Below are 26,599 nucleotides of genomic sequence, written 5' to 3'. Positions count from 1 at the left end.
TGAACTCATAAAACGCCAGTGCATGGCTTTCATCTTCAGCGTTCAGACTAGTGCCTTTATACCGTAGATCTAACATATTCGCTGCAGCATGGGCAGGGTTGCAGATTCATTTTATTTTGCTTGTAGTAAATAGCTGGATATAGCATTGAGCTATTGTGTTTTTTCGAAAGTACACCTATTTTGCAATTCTTGTAAAGTGACGCTGCCCATCCGACAAGGTCGCATTGTCTTCCTAAAGTTTGATGATGGCGGTAGACAAGCGACTTGCTTGTTCAAGTTTCTCATGTGTGTCCTCTTGAGCACAACACTTCTTACTATGTTATCGAAACGAACTGAAAAAGAAACAACGGAATGATTTCAAAGCACACTAAAGCTCTAGCCGAATGAGTTAGTGAGGGGAGTTTTAAACTCACAGCGGAATTCCCGAACTTTTCTTCCGGTTCAACTTCCAACAAAGCATGGGAAACATGACTGAATTTGAATACTTTGATCATTTTCATACCGATCTAGAATGGTGCAGATACCGCCATGATGTTTTTGATAATGGGATTGATTCTATGGGCAGCACATGCTACGCACAGGATATGATTTTACCTTCCTTCTCCTATTCTCCTGGCAGCCTGTATGTTTCTTACATTGTCTGTGATCACCGTTACGAACTTTTCGTCACCTGTCTCTTAAATAACTGTAGGAAGTGTTGATGCAGTAAATTTCTCTGTTTCTCTGCCTTCGCCAGTCAAGTACTATTTAGGAAAGCTGGTTGTGGTGTCGTGACAATACGATTTCATGAAAATTGGTTGTGGTGTCTTGACAGTAAGATTTTATGAAAATTGGTTGTGGTGTCGTGACAATAAGATTTTTGCTTGGTATCCGGACACATCTGTCCATCCATCAGAAATTTAAAGCGATGTCATTTGATTGCTTAATGTGATCTGTGACGACAGTGAGTATACGTTGAGCAGCGTTACGCCTATAGCATGGCGGTTGGATGACTCGTAGTCGGGACTCTAGAATGCATATAGGAGCGCCAGAATCGTAAACAGCTCTAACGACAATTTCATCTACGTCCGTCAGAAATTGGTGTTGCGGAAGCCCTCGATATATAAGAGGAAATTGACAAGTGTGGCGTTAGAGAGGGTAGATGACTCATCAAATGACGTCGCAGGGATAGTAGACATCGATGTATAAGAACTACTATTCGTTTCAGGAGTGGTCATCGAAATTTTTACTGATCTCTATAGAAGTTCCGGAGTGATGCGTTTGACATAGTCTGCGGACGAGTAGCCACGCCATTATGATTTATGGTTACGCGGTATTTACATGAGGTTTCTATCCTGGCGTCGGTGATCTTTGTATAATTCCTACACTTGCGTACGATGACGCATAGTGAAGTCCGCTGCTCGGATTTTCGTAGGTTAAAAGGCACTTCGTTAATTCTCTCTAGGTTTGTACAAGTTTCATCTTATGCCAGCTGGGTGAGAACCCTAACGCTCCGTAGAATTAGCTTCCGGCTCCTGGGCTCAAATTTGTACTCGACCACCATTGGCATCAACCTTTATTTTTCATTATCGGAAAAAGTTTGTAAATAATACATAAGGGGTGAGCGAGAACATTCCGTTCGACGGCTGTAATGTCCTGAATCGGGATGCCAATCAGGCAAAATCGCCGTATGCATTGAAGCACTCATCCCACCGACGCACCAGGTTGAAGATTCTCGTGAGATAAAACACCGTCCTGCTGCGTGAAGAAGTCTGTAACCGCCTGCTGCACACCCTCTTCCGGCAGGAAGCGTCGATTCTTCAAGGCATTTTTGAGGGGACCGAAGGCATGATAATCGCATGGGGAGAGATCAGGACTATAGAGCGCTCATCCACTACCCGCTTGTTGTTGTCCGTAATGATTGAGGCTGGCCCCCAACATCGACCGGCGTCTTATGTCGAAACGCTACCCGCGTGGAACATGGTGCACTATTGCACAACGGTGCTTTCCGACAGACATGCTGTCCCATACAGAGTTTTCATTCTCCGATGAATGTCCATCTGTGTTTTGTCATTCGGCAGCCGAGAATAACAGCACGTTGGTCCTGTTTGGACGCATTTGGTAATAAGGTCGGCATAGTTCACGTGGCCGCATTTAACTCACGCACCTCAGCACGACACGACTGTCACACTCCCTCTGCCTACATGTCCGTGCTTATGTACCCTCATCGGAGTCGCGCTACGTTGCATGTCCGCTGCAGCAACGCCCTCAGACGGAAACTAAGGAAACCGTTTCATGAGTAATGTTCCTGTAAAACCTACCGTAAAAGATATACACAGAAATCCCGTACTGCTGAATTATTTTGAACAGCTTATAGCTAAGATCCTACTCGCCCTCATCCTAAACTTAAATGCCAAATTTCATGAATATATATATATATATATATATATATATATATATATATATAAACATTTTCCCATGAAAAACAGACAAATAAAATTTAACGTGAACGTGATACAGGTCATTCATGGTCCTGTCCGGCATAAAAGCAAGTATCACGTTTTAATATTGAAATAGCACAGGGAGAATGACGATTACATCAAGCGGCAGTCAAATGTAAACCGAAAACCTGCCATAACACACATTCTGCGCGAAAGGTGGCAACACGGTCGTTACGTTTCAATACTGCCATCGCTGTGGTAGGAGAACTGGATAGTGACAACTCACAGGTTCACGCAGTTGGTTTTTGTTGGTGCACCGACTGGTCTAGTGTGTTCGTCCAGCTGTAGAAATGGAGACAAGCAAAGAAGAACAGAGCAGTGTGGTTCGTTTTCTGGTGGATGAGAGTGCTCGAGTACGCGAAACTCATCGTCGCATGTGTCCGACTCGTTGGCTGAATGGTCAGCGTACTGGCCTTCGGTTCAGATGGTCCCGGGTTCGATTCCCGGCCGGGTCGGGGATTTTAACCTTCATTGGTTAATTCCAATTGCCCGGGGGCTGGGTGTTTTTGCTGTCCCCAACATCCCTGCAACTCACACACCACACATAACACTGTCCTCCACCACAATAACACGCAGTTAACTACACATGGCAGATGCCGCCCACCCTCGTCGGAGGGTCTGCCTTGCAAGGGCTGCACTTGGCTAGAAATAGCCACACGAAATTACTATCGTCGCATGTCTGCTCTATATGGCGAACACTGCATGTCCATGACGAGTGTCGCGAGTGGCATAAGAGAACCCAAGAAGGGTGCACATCATTGCAAAACGATGCGCGCCCAGGACAGGCCTATCGAGCCATTACTCCCGACATGATAGGCTGGATGATGGCCTTATTTGGGAAAACCAACGAATCGCGGAGGAAGAACTTCGTGTTCAGATCGGCATTAGCCATGGCTCCGTACATGCCATTATCAAGGACCACTTGCATTTCCGCAAAATTTGCGCGCAGTGGGTTCCGCGTCAACTGACGGAGGGACGAAGGATTGACAAAATGGCGTCATGTCAGAGTCATCTGCAGCGGTACCACGAGGAACGAGGAAAAGTATGCGTTTCTGTCTCGTTTTTTTGGCAACCTGAAGAAAGACATTCGCGAACATCGGTTTCGTTCGGACGAGGAATTATAAGAATGGGCGCTGTTGTGGATCCGTCAGCGATCTGCATCTTTCTACAAAACTGGAATTGATCGTCTCGTCTCCCAGAGATATAAATGTATTAACGCTTTTTGTTATTACTTTTGAATAAAATCATTCCATAGTCACATTGTAGCGGGTGTTCGGTTTTCATTTGACTTCCCTTATATATATATTCTTACACACAAAGATTGGCCCCGTGGTGTAGGGGTCAGTTTCCTGCCTCTTACCCGGATGCCTGGGGTTCGATTCCCAGATAATCGAAGAATTTTAATTCTGGAGAAGGGGCTGGAACTGGTTCATCAGCTTCGTGAGACCGAATGAGGAGCACATGTTAAGAGAGAGAGTGGCCCAGCTACAAAAGCCAAGCAATGTGGCTGAGGATGTCGTACTGATCACGTGACTCTCCAGTGTCTGCAGGCCATTTCTCTGAGCAGCAGTCGTCTTGGTAAGCAGTAGCCATTAAAGGACATAGCATCACGGGTTGGTTTGTTCGCTTTATACCCAGTGATCCGCTGATGTCACAGTTAGATTGAGGTCTAGGGGGATCACGTCTATATTTCCGTCCTATATTAACATTAATAAAAAAGTAAAACGCAATTCAATTCGCCGAGAAGGATGGTATCGGCAGAAGAAAGGGAGGATATTTGAGAGGTAGAAAAATGAGACGTTCTGTTGACATATTGAAGTCGGAAGACAACATGTGTCGATCATAAGATATCAGGCAGGAAAGGTGAACAAGTACAGGCAGGCACAACGAAGCAGATATAGTGCCAAACTCTGTTGTACCTGATGTTGGGTACACTATGCTTCCAAAATTTGATTCCTTGGTGGATGGCTCAAAACAGGGGAAAACTAATTGAATATGACCACATTGTGGCGGGCTGTCGGGGTCCTTAAGAACTAAAATAACTAAGACAGGTAGTTTTAATATCGACTGAGTTTAATAAACTACAGTTATTTACATGTAAACTGGAGTTTGAATTTTCCAGTTCACTCAATTTGTATTCACAAACTAGGCCGAATACACAGCCCTTCGGCGCGTCGAACTCCTTTTCTCCTACAGGGCCTCTCGCTGCGCAGGTTCGTCCCCAGAGCAGTTCACTCCACAACACAGCTAAGAATTTGGCTCGGCAGAGCGAGTTGGCCGTGCGGTTAGAGTAGCGCAGTTGTCAGCGTGCATTCGGGAGATGCTGGGTTCGAACCCCAGCGCTGAAGATGGTTTTTCGTGGTAATCCATTTTCATACCAGGCAAATGCTGGGGCTTTACCTTAATTAAGGCCACGGTCACTTCCTTCCTTCCTTCCTTCCTTCCTTCCTTCCTTCCTTCCTTCCTTCCTTCCTTCCTTCCTTCCTTTATCCCATCGTCGCCGTAAAGACCTATCTGTGTCAGTGCTACGTAAAGCAAAATTATATCGAATTTCACTCACGCACTGCGCCGAATTTCACGTAGCCTAGACCGTCTGATCGACTCACTCGTCGCTAGTGCACTCCCAAGTATCTTGCTCGCGACTCCCTGATATCTTGCTTGTGACTCCCTGACTTTGTCATGACTGAGTCACGACCGTCTCGTAACTGACCCGAGATTGACTCGCGGACTGTCAGGTTTGCTTTTAATATAGGCTAGCGGGGTTCTAGCAGTTTCCACTTCTAGGTAATTCCAGACGCCAGCATCTTCGAAAGGAGCTCGTTCCCCTCCCCCCTCTCTCACCCGCTCTCTTTCACACACACACACACACACATACACACACACACACACACACACACACACACACACACACAGATTGTCGCCCATCCTTTGCCTCTGCTATTGTTTCCTTTAAACAGCCCTCATTGCCACAATATTACAAATAACACAAATTGAAACCTAAGTAAATGCAACAGTTTACCACAAGCCATCTTACCTGAGCGAGTTGGCTAGGCGGTACGTGTCACGGAGCTGTAAACTTGCGTGCTAACTTCAAAGCCCACCTTCTGCAGCCGTGAAGTTGGGTTTTCTGTGGTATCCGCTTTCACACGTGCCGAATACCGGAACTGTACCTTAATTAATGTTACGACTGCTTCTTTCATAACCCCTAGCCCTTCCCCATTCCAGCCTCTCCGAATACATCTGTGTATGTATTAGTCGACGTTAAACGATTAGCGAAAGAAAGATCTTTGATCCGTTGCTTCGCTTCCTTGTGGTTGATGCCCACTCTCGCCTGTCAACGTATTCATGTTTTTACCATCGCTTTTCTCAACTCTGCTTTCGTATTATCCTGATATCTTCTGAGACCCAAGCTGAGTGGCTCAGGGGGTTGACGTGCTGGCCTTTTGAGCGAAAGTCGACGGGTTGGATCCCGGCTAAGTCCGGCGGTGTTTGAATATTCTCAAATACGCCATTTTCTTGTCGTTAGATATACGGTCTTATAAAAGAACTCCTGCGGGAGAAACTCCGGCACCTCGGCGTTTCCGAAAACCGTAAAGTTGATGAGGCGTAAAATCAGAAACTTTAATAATTATTTTCTCTCTGAGACTACCAGGCTCGTTAACTAAATGGTTAGCGTTGTGTTGTTCGGTTCGGAGGGCCTCAGGTTCGATTCTCGGCCGGACCGGGGATTGTAACTAGCTCGTGGACTATATAATTGTGTTCATCTTAATGTGCACCTCTTTCTATGCACACAACGTACTACGTAATGAACACATCCCTCCACACAGATTTGGTGTCAGGAAGAGCGTCCGGTCGTAAAACTGGGACAGTTTCCCTTCCAGCGCTCACCCTAAAACATTGGGAGAAACACGAAGAGGAAGAACATTATCTTTCTGGGACTCCCATTTCCTTATTTGACTCTTAAAGGCTTTCCTGGCACTCTCAAGCACGACGCGTTTATTTGAACTTTCGGAATTTGATTCTGGTAACAATATGTAGTGCATAATTCGTGAGTCACTCTTATCCACCCTTCCCCATATTCTTGGACGTGTTCATCTATTGCCCTTGAGTTTTTCCTCTCCTGCGCTTTTAGCAAAGTGGCAGGCTAAATTCATGATCACTGCCCTCTTAGTTGCTTCTTTCTGGAGGATTTGTTCTATTTTTTTCATTCTACAAACAGTTGCTAATTTCTTACTTCTCTCATCGCAATGCATAGACATTAGCTGTAAGAAACTTGAAAATATAAAGGTTGGACTCTATTTTTGAGCGGGTGTGAAGCGAACTGCTGGAAGTCAACAGTTCTACCTCTGACAGATGTGAAGTGCAGTGCAGTGGTAGGCTGCACACCCGTCTACAAACTGGAAGGACTCGACTTTTAGGTCTGAGTGTGTCGAATATTTCTCAGTGCAATTCCATCAGGACAATTCTGAAAACCAAAAACTAAACCCCATGGAGCAACAGCCCCGAAGGATCATGGCCTACCAAGTGATCGCTGCTCAGGCCGAAGGGCTGCAGATTATGAGGTCAGTATGACGAATCCCCTCTGCCGCTTCCTAAATCGGATTAATATTCTGAACCTGTCGGGAAATGTAACAACCATAAAGCTATTAAAGGCAATAAATTAATTAGAACGTTTGACACAACTTCTGTGTAAATCAACTGCAGGGGACACAGCCTGGTTTATGATTAATTTCATCTAATGAATACGAGTTTTTATAGCTTTTAGGGACGGTGAGGTGCCCTGACCTGGGTCTCTGACTTGGGGGTACTTGATAATATTCCCTTAACCTCTTGTATACCGATGCTCGATATAAAGGACGTCTGATATCTGAATTTAGTCTGGAGTTTATGTTGTTGCTCTGTAGGCAAAAATGGCTCTCGCAGAAGGATGTGGGTTCGAGTCCCCATCAGGAAGTAGATAATTTAGGAACGAGACTTATGGGGTTCCGAAGATTCACTCTGCCTACAGCAGAATTCCGTACTAAGGCAATTCCTGGATGCGAAGTTTATCCACTCCATCCGAGATTAAGAATTCAGGGATCTCCAAAACCTGACCAGGAATTGCTTTTGTTATAATACTTCACGTCACATCGATTCTCCAAAACGGCGGAGTTTCTCATCCTTTTTAGGAACAGACTTAATTTTATAATAGTGGCAATATCTTAAAGTTACAGAAAATATCAGTCTGCACCGCTAGAAGCTCGTATTCACCCTACTTTGCAGTCTATACGACAAGGCTGTTTGTTGCTCTCTGAACACTTCTCAGTTTCATATACGTTCCTCGGGGACACGCACTTGCTGTAATTTTTTTCTCTTTCAAAAATTTCCATTCAAAGCAGAGGCTAGCGAATCAAAGAGCTGCGGGAGTTGCTTTGACCGTCAATTCCCAGGAGGACTAAAGATCGCCGGTACATTCACACGACACAAAATATGGTCCACACAGAATACAGAAGAACTCGTAGCAGCTCTGCACACAGCGACTTAAGGCATTAATCAATGTCGGCACGTACCACAGTAAACCAAATGTTTATCTTCCCTCTACAGAGTTCAACATTCGATTTATTTTAACATCCTACACCAACTAGGACAACTTGACCAACGTTTTTCGCATTTCGCAGGATAGAATATAGCATGCAAGATGGCCAGGAATGGCATTATGTCATTATGCTAAATTCGATGACATTGAATTCATCGAGAAGGTAAAAAGTGCTTCCAGGGAATTCGAAGCAAGAGAAATCAAAATATTTTGACAGCTTCCAAACAATCATGTTTCAGATGTATTTGGTCCCGCATCAGCAAACAAATTAGTGTGGGAGAACGCCTAATAGACCCTGGATATACACTTCATTGAGCTGCTGGTTACCTGAGTTTTTAACAAGATTCAATAGACATATAACAGAAGTAGATAACGGTTTCTCATTTGGTGTACAATTTCCTTTGTCTTTGCATTTTTGGTTAACTTTCCTAAAAACTTCCTAACTTTTCTGGACATGATTTGATATCGTATCTTTACTATTAATGAGATAAATAAGCAATCTTTTGTTTTAGTGAAACTTCTAAGCGATAATTCATAAGCAACCTAAAGGTATTCAGAAGAATGTGTTGGAAATTTTACCTACATTCAGAATAATATACTCTAAGAAGTATTCTCAAATGTTAGATTAAGTCAAATTAATAAAATGTAAACGTAAGATTAGTAACATTGACAATTTTCGAGTTATAGTTTTAATAATAGCAAATACTATAAATTAATTTTAAAATGTTAAAAACAAATTATGATACTTTACATTTCAGTTAAATTACATTTCACGTTAATTTTAAATTATATTAAACTTATTTTTAAGTAGTTATAATGTTCAATACATAATGTTTACACAGGTGTACAATTATGTGGTTTGGCAGAATAGCAGGCTTCATAGCCTGAGCCCCGCCATGTACAGAAAGACATAAATAAATAAATAAATAAATAAATAAATGAATAAATATAATATTAAACAGTTAGCAAGATCAAAATATTTTCTGCCACTTTACACTTGTGACGTTTTATAATTGATCTCTCATATACATGATGTTTCAAGACGAATAGTTAATATTTCGCGAGACAGTAGTATGGATTATTTGAAGTACTAAACGGCATATAAACATGTGTCCAATGTGCAGTGAGTGTCGAGTTATAGCTGTTTGTATGGTATTGTTACGAATAAAGCAATTTCTGATTTATCGATCTAATTTAATCAGGATGACCCAATTAGTACGCACACAAATGTTCACCCCATGATATTCTAGAGTGGATGACAACAGTTCTCTAATTAATTGCTATTTTTTACAATGTCTCTAATGCTGACACAGCAGGTAGTCCGGTTCGCTGGTACTACCTGGACGGGTGATAATCCTGATCGACAGGCCTCATTTTCACTTTGCTCACACTACCAGTGACTCCTCACAGTCAGGTTCAAACACAGTATGTTAGCAATAGTGACTCACGACTGTTCCTTGGCTCGACTTCAGATGAGTCCGTTAACTCACACAGTCAACACAGTCACCTCAGGTATCTCACAGTCACCGAGGCCGATCTACACAGTGCACACTTGAACGTTACTCTTCGTCGTACTCGCTCCAGTAACAACTCCGGCGACAGGCGCACTGATGCTGTCCAGCTCGTCAGCTGACACTGACTCTGGTGGAACACCCGCCACAAACACCACCTCAACAACAACAACAACAACAACAACAACAACAACAACTCTAGTGATGAATTACTTGAATTTTCGAGATACGACTCGAGAAGGAATATTCTCGTTTCGTCTTCGAGAAGGCTCATGGGGAAACCGGATGAAGGCACAATAGGAGAGGTTGCGGCATGCCCTTTGGCTTACTCATCCCTTCCAGGAAGTGCCGAAGTGGGCTTACAAAAGGCTGGAAGTCGCCCAAGCTCGTAGTAGTCCGTTTAAGAACATCCTTACAAGAAATATGAAAGGCACTTAAGTGACTTACTGTTGTATCCATTGATGCAAAAACCATACAATGCAACATTTCAACCCAAATGACTTGGTGATACAAAAACCTACGTCCTCTGCAAATTTTCAGAGTAAATGTACAAAACTCCCACCACCGTTTTCAATGCACTTTTCAGCTCTCTTTGCAATATATGTGCAGTTCGTCGGAGGTCGTCTTGGCGTTCTTCTACGAGGACAGAACTATGCATAATGCGAGTGACCAGTTCATTTTTCATCCGTCCCAAAGGTTAAAAGCTAAATTTTTGCTTTATTAAATACATCAGTAAGTCATTTGTGGACTTTTAATAAGTTTTGTATCCGTACCTTACAGACAGCTGTAATTCCACCCCCCTTTTTTTTAACAGGAAATAGTCCATACTACTGCCTCCTGCAAAATGTACTATTCCTCTTGACAAACGCACTTTTCCTTAATGTCAAATATCTGGCACTTAATTTACGGCAGCTGACATACCGTTGTACGTTTATAGTTTAAAGATGTTCACAGACGTACAATTCCAAGAATTATGCAAATACAAATGCTTGATAAAGTATATGTTTGCTTTGTCAATGGCTCACTTATGGGACCTAGCTGTTCGGACCCTTTAAACAACAAACAAACAAACAAACAAACAAACATCTAGTCACTAATAGAAAGTACATCTAATGGTATCACTTTATTCAACTATATGTTGCTTCCATTGAAAGAATATTATCTTCAGATGGCAGCAGTGTGAGTCGCTTAAAATAATTTGATCAAACAGTACAATATGACCACAACACCAGTCTCTTCCTGATTGGAACGACGGATGAAAAGGAATTCATTCATTCTTTATGAGATCAATAGTGGGGCCAGAATGAGTAGAATGGACCATACCGAACCCAAGTTGGCGGGTTCGATCCCGGCTCTGTCCGGCGGTACTTGAAATTGTTCAGTTGATCTAGCTTCGTGTTGATACACTTACTGCCTCGTAAGGGAACACCTGAACAGTACTTAAGTGTGTCACAAAACCAGTAACCACAATTTCGTCACTGCTCGTGATCCAAATATAACGTCGTTCTCAGTAGTGTATTGATCCTTTTACCTAATCCCCGTTGCAATCGTCAAGTAATTTTAAAAGGAGTGAAAAGTCAATTTATGTATCTGTTTAAGTTATACAGCTGAGTCTTAAATTCCTTTTATGTGAGGTCACTGGTTGTTAAGTGCCTCCGTGGCGACAGTTGCTTTCTTTGATTTAGTCTGAGAGATCCATCACTATATCCTACATCTCACGTATTTTACAATGCAGCTGCTGGAGCCTAACGGTCATAATTTATTCCAAAAAACGAAGTACATATTTCAGTAGGCTTTCAGCTGTTATTTGGTGACGAATGCATACAGTGTAGCAGAACCTGCCAATTGGACATTGGTGGGAATTGAATGTAAGGTCCTGGCCAACAGCCCAGAAATAGGAAGGCCACCGGAGTTCAGTTGATAGAACATCTGGCCCAAAATCTGTAATAATAATAAAAAATATATATAAGAAGGTCTCTAGTTCGTTATTTTCCGAATAAGACACCTTGCACTAAACTTTGACCCGCCAAGAACTCTCAACTCATCTGGGGCCGATGACCTTAGATGTTAGGCCCCTTTAAACAACAAGCATCATCACCATCATCATTAACATCAGAACTCTCAACTTGAGACTGTGGAGTGGTAACCATGTGGTCCAGCTGAATTTGGCATTGCTTCTAAGTTTTTGTGCTAGGCTTCCCTTTGTATTATTTCCTAATTGACCTGAATTCAGGCCGTTGAAGGGGATTACTCGACTCATCATGAGATCTATTCATATGGATTGGCTGCAGAATGACTAAATACAAGCTGAAATGAATGCAGAGGAACTCGTTACATACAGTAGAATTAGGGATCGAGTATCCAGATGATTTGGGCATATTCCGAGAATCGATCTGCTGTGATGGGCACAATGTGTTTTGAACTGATCACTAGCGGAAGATCGAGAGCAATTTGGGAGAGAAACATTCCCAGAGGCATGGAAACAAGAGATCTTGTTGAAGACAATTGAAGGTGTGCATCCCAAATCTCCTTCATCCAGGGACATACACTTTCCAGCAGAGCCGATGAACTGGATACCTACTTGCTCTAGTGTAATAATTTTTGCACAGATTTTTTTTCCAGGCTAATAGAAAATTGACGTCAAAACTGAAAATTAAACTTTTACCATTTTCAATATTTTTGGCGCGGTGACTTCCAACACTCGTTCAGTCCATGGTCTTGCATTCTTACTAATTCTGCATGACCGAAAAAACAGCGGAAACATTCAAGACTCCAGATTGTATTCATAAGGTTCATTGTAATACAGTATCACATCAGAGTTGCGATTATTTGCGCCTGCACCTGGCTAAGCATTATTGTAAAATCCATTCGCGAAAGTTGGTACAACAAAAAACTCCATCAGTTTCTCAAATCTTAGACCTTTTCTCTACTGGATACATTATTTTCTTTAGAAAATATACTTGTCTGCTTGAGAGAGAGGATTTTTCCCCTCGATGCATCACAGACCACAGACTTAACGAGTTTGAAATATCTTGTCCACTGAACTAACCTAGTTTACGGATTCATCTGCAAATTCAAATGCGTAATTCACAGTTAGGGATTGAATGTTGAAAACACTGCTACCCCCAACGTAAAATTGGTTGGAGGTGGACTGAACGAGTTTTGAGATACACACATTCAGTTGGAAGGATGGAATAATATGGAATCATGTAACAAGCAGCTGATCACAAGTGCAGACATGCGGAAAAGTGAAGTAAGAAGCACTTTCTATGCCTGTGTGTTTATTTGTTGTATTTAGATAACTCTATTACCTCCCCTGTTACGTAACTATTTTTCTCCTATTGTTCACCTCTACCCATGCTGATTCTTCGATGTCAGTAAAATTAAATTGAAACGTTTTGGAAAAATCGGATAATGTGTACGCCGAGCGTTATGTATTGCTTTTAGCAGGCTACACATGTTCTTTTGTGGTTGAAATAGTCGATTTAAGCTCCTTTCGTGCGGCCAGTATCCAGTAATCGGGAGATAGTAGGTTCGAACCCCACTGTCGGCAGCCCTGAAGATGGTTTTCCGTGGTTTCCTCTTTTCACACCAGGCAAATGCTGGGGCTATACCTTAGTAAGGCCACGGCCGCTTCCTTCCCATTCGTAGGCCTTTCCTATCCCATCGTCGCCATAAGACCTATCTGTGTCGGTGCGACGTAAAGCAAATAGCAAAAAGAAAAACAAATATTTTTGGACTGACATAAGGTTCGTATCTATTTTTCGTTTTAGGTAGGCCACCACAATGTTATGTGATACCTTGTGTTCTGTAAGCAGGTCGTGGTTTTGTGGTAAATGTGACATTGAAAAATCCTATAAAAAGAAAGCTCGTATCATAAAATAGGAAGAAAAATATTTCCACAAAATTAATTACTGAACACGAGTGTATAACTTACCTGTCGTGCACTGAATTTGTGTTGACTGTCGCCTTCAACGTACGATGGTCACGACCAAAGAAACGCTCTCCACTTCATAAACCCTTGCATTGTGGACATTTATAACTTTCTTTATCGCGTCTTCATTACGTGACCTGTGCCAACGTCCCTAACAGACTGTTAGCACAACACCCACGGAACACCACATGAGCTGAAGAAAACGATGCGTTTGATTAGTCGTTGAAATATAGTTTGTTTCGAGGATTGTCCATTCTTGGCCACGTGGTGAGCTTCGAATCTCCTTATTTCAGATAAGCAGTTTCGTTTCGTGAATTCTTCTGTTTTCTGATAAGCCTATGTTAATGGTTCAATGAAGTTCCTGTACTGACCAACATCCATATACAGTACTGGATATCTGTCTACGAAGGGCTCAGTGCAGGTGCGAAGCGTATAAATAGAACATTAGTTTGTATGGGTTCGGCCATGTGGACACTAAGCTTCCTTAGAGGATAGGATTATTACGGTACGCTGACTGATCTTGAAGCAGAGTATCGAACCCAGGGTGTACAGTATTGTGAGCGTTCACGCTGTGCTGGTGCGGGGTGATAGAGCAGCTTCACGCTCCAACAACTTTCTGATGAGGTCACTCCAGCTTCCTTCCCAAACTTAGAGCCAGGGGCTGCGATACTTGTTGAGCAAAGCCGGCAGGTGCTCAGAGCGATCTTCCCTAGTAGTGGAGGAAACCTTAATGGAGGGATAGGCTCGAATTACAGCCACATTAAGAGAACGCGTTAATGAGAAACACTTTCACCCAAAATGTCTTTCAGAATGATTAATTCGCTTTCCACTGAACATACTGTAACCGTTCACGCTTGGACGTCAGGAAGTTTAAGTATAGTTTGGTTTCGAAGAAATGTTGTAGATATGCCTCGGCCTTTCTCAGCGGTGATCCATGAAATTCCACTCGCGGGCGTACACGTTCAATCAGCCACCGGTTACAATTCATGGCAATCATTAGCAGGTTATCATCATCATTATGAGAATCTGTATCTTATACAGGCTATTCTACCTCTTAATCTATAAATAACAATATTGATTATCAATTTTAATTGGAAGGATATTCCGCTTTAATTAAATCAATTCATTGGTGAAATTTAATTAACAATAAAAATGTATGAAATCTTGCAACATGGATGGATCAGTTAAATATTGAACATACTGATCAACGCATAAAAAATATTAACATACTTTTGTTCGTTAACATTTTTTGCTCGTAAGGCGCTACAATTGTATAAAATCAAACGAATATGTTGGCTAATCAATCTAACATTAACTTAAACAGGGCAAACGAAACGTAATTGCCAACATGTAAAATTTCTGAAACAATATAATTATTTAAATTATTAAAAAATATTTATTCATTCATATCTATTCGTTCATAGGTCAAAACTTTGTCCTTCAATATCCTATTACTGTAATCTTATTTCTCGCGCATAGCAGCTAACTTAACTAGCAACTTGAGTGTTCACTACTTAAATGTGTGCAACTTCGTGGAATCTAAAATGAAACAATCATGGACATTCGAAATGATATTCGCAACTAACCTCAAATAAATACTAATCAGAAGTGTGAAATAAAGAACAACACAGTCCTAAAAACCAAACCAAACCCCATGGCACTACAGCCCTTGAAGGGCCTTCGCCTACCAAGCGACCGCTGCTCAGCCCGAAGGCCTGCAGATTACGAGGTGTCGTGTGGTCAGCACGACGAATCCTCTCCGCCGTTATTCTTGGCTTTCTAGACCGAAGCCGCTATCTCACCGTCAGATAGCTCCTCAATTCTAACCACGTAGGCTGAGTGGACCTCGAACCAGCCCTCAGGTCCAGGTACAAATCCCTGACCTGGCCGGGAATCGAACCCGGGGCCTCCGGGTGAGAGGCAGGCACGCTACCCCTACACCACGGGGCCGGCACAACACAGTCCTGGTGTCCTCAAATCGCTGCACATAGAATTAAGTAGACATTCAAAACTACATTATACCATCATAAGCAATCATGATTTAATATTACTGAGACATTACAGCATCTGGATCCGTCCATAGATTTTCCTCCAGAGATCTGAAATTCTACTAATATCTACAAGACATGAGCACTACAACAACTGCTATTCTACAGGAAATACTAAGTTGTACGTTATATAATATGACCCTCACTTCATTTCCAATCATTTTACAACTTGTATGTCTCATTTGGTATAATATTATTTCGAAGATCTTCCTATCACATGTATCTGTTCATTCATATAACATTCGTTCCATAACCACATTCAATTAATATTATTAATGACTATTCACATGCCCAATAAGGAAATATTCTTCGGTAACAATACGTTTGAAATATAATTATCAAATACTAAGCGCTTGTCTATTTCTCTATATCATTTTAATATTTGTATGATGAGCATTTATTCCATTACCTTCACCATCAATATTATTGGAATTCTTCGAAAACGACATTACATTACAAGTACTGCTTATTTCCCAACAAAATATTACAACATAATCATCGCGCATAACATCATTTCATTTACTTCGACAGCCCTATCATTCAACCATTTTATATCATTTTATTTACGCACCATGCTTATTCAAAATCTTTCCTTTAAATACACAAGCTCAAAATTGCCGAAGAAGACTATCTCGTTTCCAAATACATGTGAACTTCACCATGTACATCAACGCGGTTTAATAAATTATTTCTTTCATGAAGACTCATTCGCGTTGGACGAACATTGCCTTTTAAGAAAACTTCTAATCTCGACGCACGTAACAAATGTTTATAATTATTCCAATAGGGACAACTATCTACGTAGTAATTGGCAGGTTAAATTAGTTAGGAAGACCGTACCTCAGAAAACGATCAATTAATTCCTAGTACAATTTCTGTAGTCCGCCTCTGTGGTGTAGTGGTTAGCGTGATTAGCTGCCACCCCTGGAGGCACGGGTTCGATTCCCGGCTCTGCCACGAAATTTGAAAAGTGGTACGAGGGCTGGAACGGGGTCCACTCAGCCTTGGGAGGTCAACTGAGTAGAGGTGGGTTCGATTCCCACCTCAGCCATCCTGGAAGTGGTTTTCCGTGGTTCCCCACTTCTCCTCCAGACAAATGCCGGGATGGTACCTAACTTAAGGCCACGGCCGCTTCCTTCCCTCTTCCTTGCCTGTCCCATCCAACCTTCCCAGCAGGTGAGGCCGCCTGGGCGAGTTACTGGTCATTCTCCCCAGTTGTATGCCCCGACCCAAAGTCTGAATCTCCAGGACGCTGCCCTTGAGGCGGTAGAGGTCCGAGGGAAAAACCGACCATGGAGGGTAAACAGATTACGAACGAACGAACGAACGAACGAACGAACGAACAATTTCTGTATCATCATTCATGGTTGGGTGTTCGAAACTGAATGAAATAGCACATTATAAATCATAATTCCAATTACACCATTATTTAAGAGTATTATTGCACTCCACGAATATCATCAGACATTTAGAGATAATCTTATAGTGTTGCTCAAGTTGTATTTAAATGTAACACGTCACACTTACGAACATGAAAGTAAATCTTCATCTACTGTACATACAATTATAATAGAATAGGAAAACGGACAAGTTTTTGGTATTCATCGTATCTGACGAACTCTTGAAGACAGCTCCATCATTCTGGTTGTTATTTATTTATTTTATTTATTTTATTTATTTAACACATCTTCCAGACCCGCCGGGATTCCGGCCCGGTTTAGGCCTGCATGACCATACTGGCGGATATCTCAGTACAACAATTTTCCATCCGACTGGACATCACGAAACCTGCAACTTATATAATGCGATTAGTACAGTATCACACACCAGAATAGATATATTAATATTTTGATGCAGCACTCGCCTTGTTATTTTCTATTAAGAACTATGCTTTATGTCTTTACGTTTTACTATTCTTATTAGCATATGATAATTATACAGATTCAATCAGTTTTCGACCAGCTTTCTTTCATTCGCGTCTGTACGTCTCAATGTCGATGCACATTTTGTATTTCTCATTGTTTTAATGAAACAAAACCTATTCGATAATAACAATAATATAATTGCTTGTATTTTTATACTTGAGAATAAATTATTGCCATATAACCCCTTTTTCATATTTTTGACGTTCGGGGAACATTCTCCTTGACATAAATTACTCCCACGATCAAGAATGCTAACAATGGAATGCACCTAATAATTCATATCATTTTCTTCAATCGATTATTTCACAAACAAATTCTCGACCACTTGTAGCTGTTCATAGTAGCCAAATAATGTAAGAATAGTGCAACTGAAGGTGAACTTGACATAATATTTAATTCAGTCCATGGCCTCCGTCGTATAAATTGTAATCGGAACTAACCGTTGCGCATAAGAAATCCGTTCACTTTCCCCCGTCCAATACCGTCCTTTTCATTTAACAGTAGTTGATTGTACTTCAATATTAAATTTCTGGACGTGACTTTGTTAGATACCGCGAGGTTCTGAGCTTATGAATTCTCATATGTTTTATTTTTATTTAAGCTTACCACTCAATTGAGCAAGTTACTTCGAATTATCAATGTGTCTGGACGTATACTTTCATATGATCTTAAACAACCTCCGTACCATTATAAACTTCAATGATTTCTTCATCCTCGACTCGGAATCCCTTGAAAGGTTATAATACATTTCAAGTTTATTACACCAGAGTGGCGATCCTACCGTGGCCAGCCTTGAAAATAATTTTCCGTCGTTCCCTAGTTTCACACCAGGCAAATTATGGTGCTGTACCTTAATGAATGCTACAGCCACTAACTTCCCAATCTTAGCTCTTTCCCATCCTCTTGATTTGTTGGTTTGACCTTAAATCAGTAGCAAAGAAAGAAGTATGTACAATTTGAATTTGTGACCAATTGGTTACCTGATTTTTATCTCTGATGAAGTGTATAAATGATCAATTCGACTTTAGGATTCAGTGTTGTCTGTTTGTAGAAATATATCGGCACATGTGCGGGAGTGACTAACATGGAAGTTGGCATTTGAGTAGTATGCATACTGCAAAAGAAAATAGTCTTAAAATTGTTTTTTTTTTTTTTTTGCTAGGGGCTTTACGTCGCACCGACACAGATAGGTCTTATGGCGACGATGGGATAGGAAAGGCCTAGGAGTTGGAAGGAAGCGGCCGTGGCCTTAATTAAGGTACAGCCCCAGCATTTGCCTGGTGTGAAAATGGGAAACCACGGAAAACCATCTTCAGGGCTGCCGATAGTGGGATTTGAACCTACTATCTCCCGGATGCAAGCTCACAGCCGCGCGCCTCTACGAGCACGGCCAACTCGCCCGGTCTTAAAATTGTTACGGTAACCCTATGTAGAGAGAGATTTACAACGTCATGTTTGCACGTATTTCCACTGCGGTTAAATTTTCAAAAGGAGCATTTGCAAGGTATATCAGGAGCAATGGCTACGCCGAAACCGCGGAACATACAATGTGGGAGAAGCAGAAACGCTTCAGGGAACTTGGGGTCGCAATTGAATCGTTCGCGAGATAATGGCGGAATGTTGACCCTCCGCTACTGACATGTCATACCGGGCGAGTTGGCCGTGCGCGTAGAGGCGCGCGGCTGTGAGCTTGCATCCGGGAGATAGTAGGTTCGAATCCCACTATCGGCAGCCCTGAAAATGGTTTCCGCTGTTTCCCATTTTCAAACCAGGCAAATGCTGGGGCTGTACCTTAATTAAGGCCACGGCCGCTTCCTTTCAACTCCTAGGCCTTTCCTATCCCATCGTCGCTATAAGACCTATCTGTATCGGTGCGACGTAAAGCCCCTAGCAAGTAGCTACTGACATGAATGCGAGTACATATGGACATATCATATGCTTTAAGCGTTTGTACACGGTGCCATCGCCATAGTTACTACCAAATAAGCCAGACGTACCTTACAACTTGTTAACAATAGCTTTTTTTTTTTGCTAGTGGTTTTACCTCGCACCGACGATGGGATAGGAAAGGCCTAGGAGTTGGAAAGAATTGGCAGTGGCCTTAATTAAGGTACAGCCCCAGAATTTGCCTGGCGTGAAAATGGGAAACCACGGAAAACCATCTTCAGGGCTGCCGACAGTGGGATTCGAACCCACTATCTCCCGAATACAAGCTCACAGCCGCGCGCCTCTAACCGCACGACCAACTCGCCCGGTAACAATAGCTTTTATTGAACACAATGTCTGTTGTACGCTTTGAAGAAGGAAGATGTTGAACGGCATGTTATGAGCATCTCCTTTAACAGATATGAGTATACAGTAATACATTGTACCATGTACAATGTGTACGGTGTGTTAGGGTTATTTGGTTGTACGCACATTTATTCTGGACTTTCTGGTACAGTTTGGGCAACTCCTGTAACGGATACGAATGTAGAGTAATGTACTGCAGACTTATTTAGGTTATTTGATACTAACTGGGACGATGGCACAGGGTATGCAAAGGATTGAAGCACACGAAGTGTCCCTACGTACAGGACATTACGGCAGTGGCGGAGCGTGGACACACGTCCACCGTTATAAAAACTTGGCCTTTTCCGGCAGTCAGCAAGTGATATGATCCAATTTAATTTCTGCAGGTGATTATATACAGTAGAAACCCCCGTCAGGCATATACGAAACACAATTAAAATAAAGGCAAATAATGAACTAACTGATAAGAAATTAGAATAAAACTAGTATGAGTTATGAAATAAATAGCTCAATGATGGATCTGGGAGAGAAAGACTATGGACTTGGGATAGAGTGTCGCCTCCGTAACAAGGTCACGGGTTCAAACCCTGAAAATATCATCAGATCTTCAAAGGGCAGAAAAGGACAATTCGGCACTACATGTCGTAGGATGTAAACAAGCTCTGGAGACTCATGCAGTGCTTTCCCAAGGAAAGCCCAATGAATTGAAATCATTCTCTACTACAGTATATGTCTTTACAAAAGGACTAAGTATTATTAGTGACTGCTATTACAGTTCGAAAACCTGAGAATCTCTTCGCTGGAATTTAATACGTTTCTCTTCTTTGATATAATATCATAATCTTGAATCGTAATTCCCGACTGTCTCCCCAACTTTGGTCACCGATGATGTGCATCCTATGTTCACATCATTCTGTGTAATGTAGACCTCGCGCAGAGAGCAGGCATGATTCATGCGTGGAACGCTACGCTGCTTCACGCTGCTCCTCTTGTTGGTAGATGAAGGGAATTTTCCCTCCCGTAAAAAAAGTTACCCTAACTCCTCTGCTCCAATTTTAATCCCTTGTGTGGGGGAATGGAATCGGTTTGTTTTTCCATGTGCGTTTTCTCTATTTAATTAGCACGACATATCTCGGAATCAGTTAATACAGGGAGAGGATGAGAATAATGTATAGTACAGTATTCCGATACCTCTTTTTGTCCATACTGAATATTTTGTGGAAGACAGTAATCTCTTTTCCTTTAATATTTGAATTACTGCATGTTGTTGCATGCTACAAATTTCTTAGTGTTACTACTAATTATTCCATTACCAGATTGGATGCAAAGTATTTTACATATATATTCCATTCATTTATTTGGGTGGCTAGGAAACAATAATTTGTATACGTTGTCAAATAATCCTGCATTGAGGAAAAGTTTAAAAAAGAATAAACTCTTCTCTCCCTCAGTTATTTCTAGGGTGGCTAAAATTTCCCCGGCTCGTTTGGCAGTTGAAAGGGGTTTTGTGATCAGATGGCCTTCATGCCATCACGAGATATTTCTAGTGAAAATTCCATCCTAGAATTTATAGAGATTTGAATCTTGGCTGACTAGGTGAGAAGCCAGCTGTTGAGGAGTTCGATGTCAGCCGCCGAAGAAATATTCATGTTATAATGTGGAGTTATGTAGCTTAGAGGCAGTATATCAATAGTTCAGCGACTTTCTGAGAAATTATACACAGGAATGCAGGTGCTAACCTTCAAGACATACTTTCTTCTCAAGACAAGTGGTGAAGATAATAGCTTTCAAGAGAAACCGTGTTTAGAAATGAAGATACTACCTGTACAAATGTTTGTTGAGGAATGAAGATATCAGCTTTGAAGACAAACCTTGTTCAAATAGGAAAATACCAGCCTTTGAAGAAACACCTGTTCAGGAATAAAGTTACTAGCTCTCGAGATTAATCTTGTTCAGGAATGAAGATAATATCCCTGAAGGCAAACTTTCTTCAGGAATGAAGATACTACCCTTCAAGAAAACACTTGTTCAAGAATGAAAATATGAGTCTTCAAGACAAACCCTGTTCGGGAATGAAGATACTAGCCTTGAAGACAAACCTTGTTCAAGAATGAAGATACTTCCTTGTTCAAATAGGAAAATATCAGTGTTCAGGGCAAGCCTGTTCAGGAATAAAGATACTAACCCTGAAGACAGACCTCTCTCTGGAATGAAGATGTCAGCCTTCAAGACAAATATTGTTCAGGAATGAAGATACTAGCCCTGAATATTAATGCTGTTCAGGAATGAAGATCCTATCCCTGAAAAAAACCTCCTTCGATAATGAAGATAATACCCTTCAAGAAAACACTTGTTCAGAAATGAACTCTGAAGACAAAGCTCATTCAGGAATGAGAATAACAGCCCTCAAGATAAACCTAGTTCAGGAATGAAGATCCTATCCCTGAAAAAAACCTCCTTCGATAATGAAGATAATACCCTTCAAGAAAACACTTGTTCAGAAATGAACTCTGAAGACAAAGCTCATTCAGGAATGAGAATAACAGCCCTCAAGATAAACCTAGTTCAGGAATGAAGATGCTACTTTGTAAACAAACCTTCTTGAGCAATGACAGACCTTGTTTGGGATGTTCTCCAGATATACTCGTAGATAATGAGATTCTGTCCACAGCGCATTGTTTGTATCCGTGAATTGTCAGCAGTTCTTCGTAACCCGACCATTTCCATATATCAATAAAATTATACTTTTTTTAGGTACATTTCACTGCCTCATACTTTTATCCCGGATTAGATACAAGGATCGGAAATAGGATCTGTTCCACTTTTGTCTACTTGTTTCCTTGTTTGCATAGTGTCGACATAACGCTAAACGGTCTAAACAGAATTTCTCGAAACTCTGTATTTAGATACTATTGTTATAGTCGGGCGTGTAGCAGTGTTTGAGGGGGGGGGGTCATCAAAGGTAATGTCGAATTTACCTCGTAGTATCAGATGTATCCAAAATCAGAACGTAACAAAGGTTGCATAAAATATTATTTCCTTCCTTTTATATTTCATGTATGTTTTTTTGCAGTGAGGGGAATAATAACGGAGATATTCACGATTATTACTTCACAAACAGCCAGCTATCCCGGCAAATGTTAGCTATAAAATTATAAATAACAAAAATGAGAGAAAAATAAATTTTTAAATATTTGATGTCTAATTTATTAATTTAAGTCGGGCTGAGTGGCTCAGACGGTTGAGGCGCTGGCCTTCTGACCCCAATTTGACAGGTTCGATTCTGGCTCAGTCAGGTGGTATTTGAAGGTGCTCAAATACGTCAGCCTCACGTCGGTAGATTTACTGGCACGTAAAATAACTCCTGAGGGACAAAATTCCTGCACCTCGGTGTCTCCGAAAACCGTAAATGTAGTTAGTGGGACGGAAAACAAATAATATTTTTTATTATTATTCTAATTGTTTTCTACCTTATGAGCCCCACTGTCGGCTGCCCTGAAGATGGTTTTCCGTTGTTTCCCATTTTCACACCAGACTGTACCTCAATTAAGGCCACGGCCGCTTCCTTTCCACTCCTAGCCCTTCCTTATCCCGTCGTCTCAATAAGACCTGCCTGTGTCGGTACGACGTAAAGCCAATTGTAAAAAAAAAAAAAAATATATCCAGAAGCAGGGAAAATGTGGTCGAAAGGGAACTCCCAAACGTACCAATGTATTCATGAAGCGAATCCTTGGTCCAGAATAATACGCACACTGCAATAGAATGTGATTCAAGTCACCAGTTTCTGGAAAATGGCACCGACACTATGAAGAACTGACCACTCGTATGCGGAAAGGGTGTGTCGGAAATGTGCTATGGTTAAGCCGCATACGAATTATAGATACCTTCGATTCTTGGCTGTAACGAAGATCCGTAAACCATGAAATACAGTTGTTAGTTGTCTGGTATACAATCCAAGTTTTTGTGTTTTTTGACTGTTTGCTTCAAGGAAGAGAGTTTGATGGTATTGAAGACTTAAAAAATGTCAATGGTAAGTTTTCGCTTCTAAATCCTACAATAAATAAATTATTATTGCCAGTAAATTGGAATCCCGGCAGAGAGATGTAGGAAGTTCACCCTAACTGATGAACTTTATTTTGAAGAATAACACTAACTTATGGCGACGATGGAACATGAAAGGCCTAGGAATGGGAAGGAGGCGGCTGTGGTTTTAATTAAGGTACAGCCTCAGCATTTGCCTGGTGTGAAAATGGGAAACCACGAAAACCATCTTCAGGGCTGCCGACAGTGGGGTTCGAACCGAGTATCTCCCGGATGCGAGCTCACAGCTGCGCGCTTCTAACCGCACGGCCAACTCGCCCGGTTAAATTATTATTAATATTATTATTATTATTATTATCATTATTATATTTCTTTCTTTCTTTCTTTATTTCTTTCTTTCTTTCTTGGTTATGGCCGTTTTAAAGAGTGCGTTTGAACTTGTTAGTTCGGTCTGACGGCTTTCTCTTCTGCTTCTTCTCCTCCCAAAGCCTCTTCGTGAATTCGCTGTGATGTTTTTCTCTTCTTCTCTCCACTGCTTTCCAGTGGTCATTCTGGTTTGCAACCAGAATTCCAAAGACTACGATTTTTTATGGTATTATGTGTAGCGTTTATTTCTTTTAAATTCTGTTGAATTTCTTCCTACCAGTTGAATTCTTTGAATTGTTTGTAGTTAATAGTTTTTTAAGCAAATCTATTATTGTCCATTCTAAAGATGTGACCATAGAATTTCAAGCTTCTCCTACGTACGGCATCAGTAAAATTATCTATTGCTGTGTACAGGTCTGTAGTTTTTCTTTTAATCCATACGCCATTTACACGAATGGGGCCATATTTTCCTAAGGATTTTTCGTTCTTGCTTTCTAATTTCATCGGTTTTTAGAGTGAACTCCTAGATATATACATTTTCTGAAGCATATGGTGCTTTCGGTAAAACAGCTGTCCTGTAACGACGAAGTTTCTCATTACGCGATATCACTCTTCTACTGCAGTGATTCCATGCTACTCTACACGCTTTCTGGAGTTTGGTAGCTGTTTCTAAATTGGCTTTACAGTCCAGTCCGGATGGTAGTTGGACTTCTCTGAGATATTTGAAGGAAGACACATGAAATTATCCCATATTTCGTCTGTGCTGGGGATCTCCTGAATATAATGAATTTTCTCATACGAAATTTAGAGGCATGTCTTTGATTCTGTCTAATGTATTATTATTATTATTATTATTATTATTATTATTATTATTATTATTATTGTGAAGACGTAACGTTGACTACATCTTGTCTACTCCGCCATGAATATACCATCATACTATGTTAAGAACCGGTGTTAAACGAGGCGAATCGGGCTGTTGGTCCTGCATCATTTTAGAATTGATTCTTCGTTTCTCAGTGCAGGATACCTGTGGGATATTACCAGTACTACGAGCATGCAGTGTCGGTACAGCGTAGTACAGCAAGCGTAGCGTCACACACAGTAGAGAGCAATCGAAAAATCAATACTGTGGCAGGCAGGCAGGCAGGGCGGGCTGGCCAGCACAGCATAGTGGTGTTGGTACTCGCAGAGTGAGGGGAAGTAAGAGAGCGGCGGAGGGAGAAATCATCCTTTCACTTTCTACCGTGAGTAACTTTCGTCTGTCAACACATTCTATCACCATACTGTCCTTAAAGTCATCCGCTAAGCGAAATGCCGTATGCTTTTTGCCGTTTTCATGCATTTTACTGGCTTTAGATTTAAATAGCCGAGAAATATGAAGATGTCATTTTGTAAATTGGGTGTTAGTATGATGACAAGATATGTGTTATTTGCTGTATTCCAGAGTTTCGTGAATAACAGCTACAGTTTTTCGATGTTATTTCCTCTGCGAGTATCCTTGACGGATACTATTTTATGACGGAAATGTTTTGAGATTTATATTGCAGGATTGCCTTCTTCTGACCTTTAAAAAAAATGTATTATTCTTAATTCTAACGCAGATTACCATAGAGACAAAGGGTATCCATACAAGAGGTGATTATTGTACGTTAAACCCAACAATGACAGATTAACACTGAAGCTAACGGACGTAATTTTGTGAGGAAATGCTTTGGGATTAATTATAATATTGTAGAATTGTTTTGAATTTTTCCTGCATCAAATACAGACTACCATGCGGACAATGATTATGAGTACAGTTACATTACATCAAATTTAACGGTCAGTGGTTTACACTGAAGGTTTTCCAATTTTGGTAATCTGCACAGTGAGTGATGATATTTCAGCACAAAGGTGTGGTGTTTCGCTATCCCGATAGACTTAATTTTTTCTCAAAATCGTGACTAAAATCTTGTTGTAATTCAGAATGTTGTAAATACTTCATGCGCACTTTTTGTACATAACCATTCTATTGGTGAGTGAATTGCGAATGTGGAAGAGAAAATCAACTCTTTTTCTTTACTCCTTTGTGAAGTTCACTCGTCTCCCATATTACTTTGGAAGCAATGGAATGTTGTAACTTGTTGAGGCGCCCGCTGGAGAAATGTCAATGAACCCTCGTTGTACTGCATTATTGCTCAAGACTTTTTGTTCGTCGTCTGAATTTGAAGACAGACGTCTCTGCGAAGGTGATACTTCGTATTATGAGCTACTTTCATGTTCACAATAAAGGAGAAGCCACATGTATCTATGAAGTACATTCGACTGGGTTTTAAAATAAAATTATGGTCCTTTAAACTTTACTTCGCGGTGCGATATGAACGATCTGACACCGTACATTGCTCTTTGAGGACCCTACAGCGTCTCACGATGGAGGATTTTTGA

At 41.2% G+C, this 26,599-nt stretch overlaps 1 long non-coding RNA gene across 1 annotated transcript in view; it reads left to right on the top strand.

The window, feature by feature from the left end:
* LOC136866340 (uncharacterized) overlaps positions 1-26,599 on the top strand; it is a 604,033-nt gene that overhangs the window by 185,011 nt on the left and 392,423 nt on the right. The gene's annotated exons all lie outside the window — the stretch shown is intronic.

This window comes from Anabrus simplex, chromosome 3 (genome assembly GCF_040414725.1).
Source record: "Anabrus simplex isolate iqAnaSimp1 chromosome 3, ASM4041472v1, whole genome shotgun sequence".
NCBI lineage: Eukaryota > Metazoa > Arthropoda > Insecta > Orthoptera > Tettigoniidae > Anabrus > Anabrus simplex.
This window is presented reverse-complemented; position numbering and strand designations above follow the sequence as displayed.